Source organism: Colobus angolensis, unplaced genomic scaffold, assembly GCF_000951035.1.
Source record: "Colobus angolensis palliatus isolate OR3802 unplaced genomic scaffold, Cang.pa_1.0 Scaffold61, whole genome shotgun sequence".
NCBI lineage: Eukaryota > Metazoa > Chordata > Mammalia > Primates > Cercopithecidae > Colobus > Colobus angolensis.
In genome coordinates, this window is record NW_012119710.1 from 6,609,832 (window position 1) to 6,616,181 (window position 6,350).

Genomic DNA, 6,350 nt, shown 5'->3' on the forward strand with positions numbered 1-6,350 from the left:
TTTTTTTCTTGTAGAGACAGGGTTTTGCCATGTTGCCCAGGCTGGTCTCAAACTTCTGAGCTCAAGCTCAGATCTGCCTGCCTCAGCCTCCCAAGGTGCTGGCATTACAGGTGTGAGCCACTGTGCCCAGCACCTAAATTTTTCCTTCCCAGAGAAATGCTGTATATTTCTCCATCTTCTTATCTACCTAGTCGTTTTCTATGAGCAGGAGTGACAGCCTAGACCTGTACAGTTTCCTTTTGAGCACAACATTTATTGGTTTGGTTTATGTGCTTTTGACTAAATAGGCTTGCCCCACTTGTCTGCTGCTTCTCCTTTTGCTCATTTGACCAAAAAGCTCCTGCTTCCCCACGCCTTGATTGTTGAGAATTCATGGCTTTGAGGACCCCTTTATAGGTCACCATATCCATATTTCTGTCTTGCACATCAGGAGAGATGATTATCCCTAATGACTAACTGATGTCTCCACTTTCCCTTTCCATATGTTTGTTTAGGCATTAGAGGTTATTAAAGCACATCCTGAGCCACTTTACCTAGTTGACTTGGATGGAGTTGAGGAAGAAGCACCAACTATTTAGTGATTTGATGTTCTATGGCAACCCCATATAGGAAAGTAAAAGGATATCTGATTGAGTACCTATGTTTTGAATCACCCACTGTTACTTTCCCTCTTAAGAATTCTGGTTTAGCTGGTCTGTCCCTCAGTGAGAGTCTCTGTCTCCTTCTCTTTCTTTGTCTCTCTCTGTCTCCTCTGTCTCTCTCCCTCTCCCTGTCCCTCTTACTTTCTCTTTGTCTCTCTCTCTCTCTCTCTCACTCCTCCTCTCTCTTTGGAGTTTTTAGCTCTGACTCTTGACCTGGTTACCCTCTGTTCTTCCCTTTAATTATGCTTACCTTGTTGTCATCTGGTTACTTAACACCAGGGATGACCTCAACCAAGAAATTTTTTTTCTTCCCATCTCCTCCTTTGGTCAGGTAAGTGTATCATCTTGCATGGGAAATAATCCAGGCAATCAGAGATTACCCAAAATTTTGAAATTGTTTTATTTATTTATTTATTTTTTTGAGACGGAGTCTCGCTCTGTCGCCCAGGCTGGGGTGCAGTGGCCAGATCTCAGCTCACTGCAAACTCCGCCTCCCGGGTTCACGCCATTCTCCTGCCTCAGCCTCCTAAGTAGCTGGGACTATAGGCGCCCACCACCTCGCCCGGCTAGTTTTTTGTATTTTTTAGTAGAGATGGGGTTTCACTGTGTTAGCCTGGATGGTCTCGATCTCCTGACCTCATGATCCGCCCGTCTCGGCCTCCCAAAGTGCTGGGATTACAGGCTTGAGCCACCGTGCCCGGCCCGAAATTGTTTTAAACAACTGGTTAATATGTATTATGTCATCATATATAGCTGGTGCCAGATGTTTGTGGTTGTCTTGAGAGTTTTTTGAGATAGAGCTTTGCTCTGTCATCCAGACTGGAGTGCACTGGCATGATCATGATTTACTACAGCCTCAACTTCCCAGGCTCAAATGATCCTCCCATCTCAGCCTCCATCACACCTGGCTAATTTTTGTATTTTTTGTAGAGACATGGTCTCTATATGTTGCCCAGGCTGGTTTTGAACTCCTGGGCTCAAGTGATCCTCCTCACTTCGCCTCCCAAAGTGCAGCAATTACTTACAGGCATGAGTCACTGTGACCAGCTTGAGAGTATGTTTTGTTTGTTTGTTTGTTTGTTTGTTTTGAGATGGAGTTAAGCTCTTGTTGCCCAGGCTGGAGTGCAACGGCACAGTCTCGGTTCACTGCAACCTCTGCCTCTCGGGTTCAAATGATTCTCCTGTCTCAGCCTCCCAAGTAGCTGGGATTACGAGCACATGCCACCACGCCTGGCTATGTCTTTTTTTGTTTTGTTTTGTTTTTAAATTAAAAAAAATTTTTTGGCCAGGTGCAGTGGCTTACATTTGTAATCCCAGCACTTTGGGAGGCTGAGGTGGGCGGATCGCTTGAGGTCAGGAGTTAGAGACCAGCCTGGCTAACATAGCAAAACCTCGTCTCTACTAGAAACAATATAAAAATTAGCCAGGCGTGGTCGTGGGTACTTGTAGTTCCATCTACTCAGGAGGCCAAGGCAGGAGAATGGTTTGAACCCCGGAGGCGGGGGTTGCATTGAGATTGCACCATTGTATTCCAGCCTGGGCGACAGAGTGAGACTCCGTCTCAAAAAACCAAAAAAAAACAAACTTTTTTTGGCTTTGTTTTTTGTTTTAAATGTACTTTTTTTTTTTTGTGAGACGGAGTCTCTCTCTGTCGCCCAGGCTGGAGCGCAGTGGCCGGATCTCAGCTCACTGCAAGCTCCGCCTCCCAGGTTTACGCCATTCTCCTGCCTCAGCCTCCCAAGTAGCTGGGACTACAGGCGCCCGCCACCTCGCCCGGCTAGTTTTTTGTATTTTTTAGTAGAGACAGGGTTTCACCGTGTTAGCCAGGATGGTCTCGATCTCCTGACCTCGTGATCCGCCCGTCTTGGCCTCCCAAAGTGCTGGGATTACAGGCTTGAGCCACCGCGCCCGGCTTAAATGTACCTTTATTGTTTGACTTTGGGATCTGGGAGAGAGTATGTCTTTTAATGCCATTCTTGTTTCTTGAGTCTTCAGTGACACATGTTCACCTGTAGGAATGTTTCACTTTTTAGTTATTTTAAAGACCTTTTGTTACTCGCTTGCTCTTACTCAAACCAGAAGTTAAAGTGGCTTGCGTAAGTGTCAGAGGTAACCACTTGAATCCAGAGTTTCTGGTTCTTTCTCTTTTGTCAAATGGTTTGGAATTATCTAGCATCTTTAATGGTAGATTTAAGACTTTGGAGTTCTTTTGGGATAGAATGTGGAACCAGCCTTTGAAAATTTGGCATAGCTCTCTGTTCCCTGAAGGCCATCTAAGATGTTTTAAACTTAATTGGGTTCTCCAATCTGCAGTGTACAGAGGGATATCCTACAATGTAGCAACTCAGGATTCCAGAGAAGATGGTGCTGTCAAGTTAAGACAGTTCTTCCTTCTAGGTTCTGAGTCTGCAGTACAGGAGTTAGGACTGTGCCATGGCAGCCATCCTTATATTTAGATTCATGCTTTCAAAGAGCCTCTAATCTAGACTGAATAATGATCTGAGCTGTCTGGTGAGCAGTAAAACTGGCCCAAATAATGTATTTTATAACCAGTGCCCTTTTAGCAAGAAGGTCAGTGGGTTGTTAGGGATAGGCCACTACAGTGGTTCACGACAGGCGTTAAGAGTCTATGAGGGTTTTTTTTTAAATATTTATTTATTTATTTTTTAGATGGAGTCTTACCCTGTTGCTCAGGCTGGAGTGCAGTGGCACGATCTTGGCTCACTGCAACCTCTGCCTCCCAGGTTCAAGTGATTCTCGTGCCTCAGCCTCCTGAGTAGCTGGGATTACAGGCGTGTGCCACTATACCTGTCTAATTTTTGTATTTTTAGTAGAGGTTGGGGTTTTGCCATGTTGGCCAGGCTGGTCTCGAGCTCCTGACCTCAGGTGATCTGCCTGCCTCAGCCTCCCAAAGTGCTGGGATTACAGGTGTGAGCCACCGCGCCCAGCCTATGAGGGTTTTTTTTTTTTTTTTTTAAAAAAAACATGAATTCCCAGACTTCCCTGTAGAAACTGATGTAGAGGGGGGATTTAATTTTTTCAAAAAACTCCCTAGGTGATTCTGATCATTCACGATTCAGGATCACAAAACCTGAATGTTTGAATTAAGCTACATGTATATGTTATTTCTCAGGTGGATGGTTATTTAGTTAGGGTGAGAAGTAGAGCCAGACATGGTGGCCTGTGCCTTTGGTCCCAGCTACTTAGGAAGCTAAAGGGGGAGGATCACTTGAGTCCAGGAGTTTGATACCAGCTTAGGCAATATAGGGAGACCCCGTCTCAAAAAAAAAAAAAAAAAAAGAGAAGTATAGAACATGGTTTATTGTAGTAGACATGACGAGAAAGTCGTTAATTTGAAGTGAAGTGATTTACCTCTGTGTCCTGTATTGTTTTGGAGTTAAAGATGTTACCTCTTGATTTGGGGGTTATGCTAACACTTAGCATGGTATGGAGGACTGGCCTGTTGGGAGGAAGAGAAATCTTTAGACTGTATCTGTGGTTTTAAATTGTGGAACAAATTCAGGAGAGGATGTTAGCATTGAAACTTAGCTGGACAATTTGTTTAAAACTGGACAGGAAGGGCCAATGTTACTTCCTGTCTGAAAAGGAAGTGCTGGCTTCCTTCCCTTCCTCCTTGGTTAACTCTGGCCAACTTGGAATATGGGTGGGGGAGGGGCTGGTCATGCTAGTAATCGTGTTACCACTAATGTTTGTGTATAGCCGCTTAAGGTTTACTCTTTTCCTCACTTGAAACACATAGATGGGTGCTGGATGTACCCCTGTCTCCTTGTTCTTATATGGGAGCCCTGTACTAGGTTTGGATTTAGTCTGGGAAGCCTAATCTCTCCGATATTACTTTTACATTCAACCTTATATACACCTGCCTTGTATTTTCTGACATTTGAAAATAGACCAAGGAGTTAGAGGGAAGAAACTGAGACTCATTTGACACGGAGCGGGGTAAGTTGTGGAAAGGAGAACATAATTGGGCAGAGGGGAGTGGATGACAGAGGTTTCTTATTTTTGAATTGAGCCAAGAAAGCATTCCTTTAAGTGGGGCCAGTTGGCACTCCTACTGCTATTTTAGTCCAGGCTTCTCCTTCCTACTGACCAGTCAATTGTATTAAGTGTTTGATGTGAGTTTGAACTGAGGTCTCAGGAGGGGAGGGAGCGAGCGAGGGAGGGTGGTGGTGGAAACAGCTGGTGCCTTCATCGAGCTATCTCAATTACTCTTCTTTTCAGAATGTTTGGGGGTGGGGGTTGGTGGCACAGGAATTGGATGCGTGTTAGCAGAGTCTCAGCAACTCTTATGTAGTGGGTTTGAATTCTCAGGCACTCTTAATGCTATGTGGGATGTTGGCTAGTTGGAATGTAGCTAAACCTTTCCCAGTCACATTCTTTCTTCTGCCTCCCCTCCCTGTAATTCTTTCAGTGTTGGGCCTGCTTTGGAGAGAGAGGGGTGTGGGAAGTTAGACAACAAAACAGATTCATCCTTCCTACCCGTTGAGTATTCAGCTTACGTCTTGGGCCCTCCAGAGGCTTTCTTCATATCCATTCATTATTCCTTTAGTTGGGGTTTCTAAATATGTCTGCAAAGAGCCTAAATACAATTAGAACTGGGACCTCTGGTGAAGTTAAGTTGAATTGTAATTGGTTGGCTATACTTGTCTTCTTCCCTCTCTCACACCCCAGGATTACTATATTTCTGAGTCAGCACTCCTTTTCTGTCTCACCTGCTCAATTTGATGCAGAGAACTTGCCAAGCAGCCTTTTGGATTAGCAGCATTGATGTGGGTGTGTTCAGTTCTCTGCCTGGGTGTGTCTTTTACAACTTTTTTTTTTGGTATCTCAGAAAACTCTCCCTTACTAAAAGCTACCATTTTTATCTGCTTTAGTATATCTACTTCACACTGTGGTACTTAATTAACTCTGATTATTTGGCCTGGGCTATGCATGAGGAAGAACTGGGTAAGAATACTAACTGTCATAACTAATTGTTCAGTATTCTTGAGAGATAAAGGGAGTTAGTCTGATTCCATGCCAAGTAAGAGATTGTTAACTTTTTTTTGTGTATGCTTCAGTGATAGAGTTTGCAATGGCTAGGCTCTGCTGCTGAAGTTCCATAGTGTTGCTAAATATTCTTTTCTGTCCCACCCTAGAATGGCTATTGTGTATATTACTGCCCTACCCTTGCCACCTGGTCATACCAGATCCAGATAAGGACTAAATCCTTCTTTTTTTTTTTTTTAGTCACCCAGGCTGGAGTGTAGTGGCATGATCTCAGCTCACTGCAACCTCTGCCTCCTAGGCTCAAGTGATTCCCCTGCCTTAGCCACCTGGAGTAGCTGGGATTACAGGTGTACACCACCATGCCCGGCTAATTTTTTTATTTTTAGTAGAGATAGGGTTTCACTATGTTGGCCAGCCTGGTCTTGAACTCCTGACCTCCAGTGGTTTGCCTGCCTCAGCCTCCCAAAGTGCTGGGATTACAACAGGCTTGAGCCACCGTGCCTATTCAAGGACTAAATCCTTCTACGTTGTCTGTTTTAGACTTAGTTCTTTTGTATCATGTGCTGCTTTAGATGAGGGTTCGGCTCATACTACTTCTAGCAGATCTAAGAAGATGAAAGAAATATAAGAAAAATAAAGGGAGTGCCGGGCGCGGTGGCTCAAGCCTGTAATCCCAGCACTTTGGGAGGCCGAGACGGG

At 44.5% G+C, this 6,350-nt stretch overlaps 1 protein-coding gene across 23 annotated transcripts in view; it reads left to right on the forward strand.

Annotated features, from left to right (window-relative positions):
* The window catches only part of CTNND1 (catenin (cadherin-associated protein), delta 1), a 98,249-nt gene that overhangs the window by 37,985 nt on the left and 53,914 nt on the right, over positions 1-6,350 (forward strand). The gene's annotated exons all lie outside the window — the stretch shown is intronic.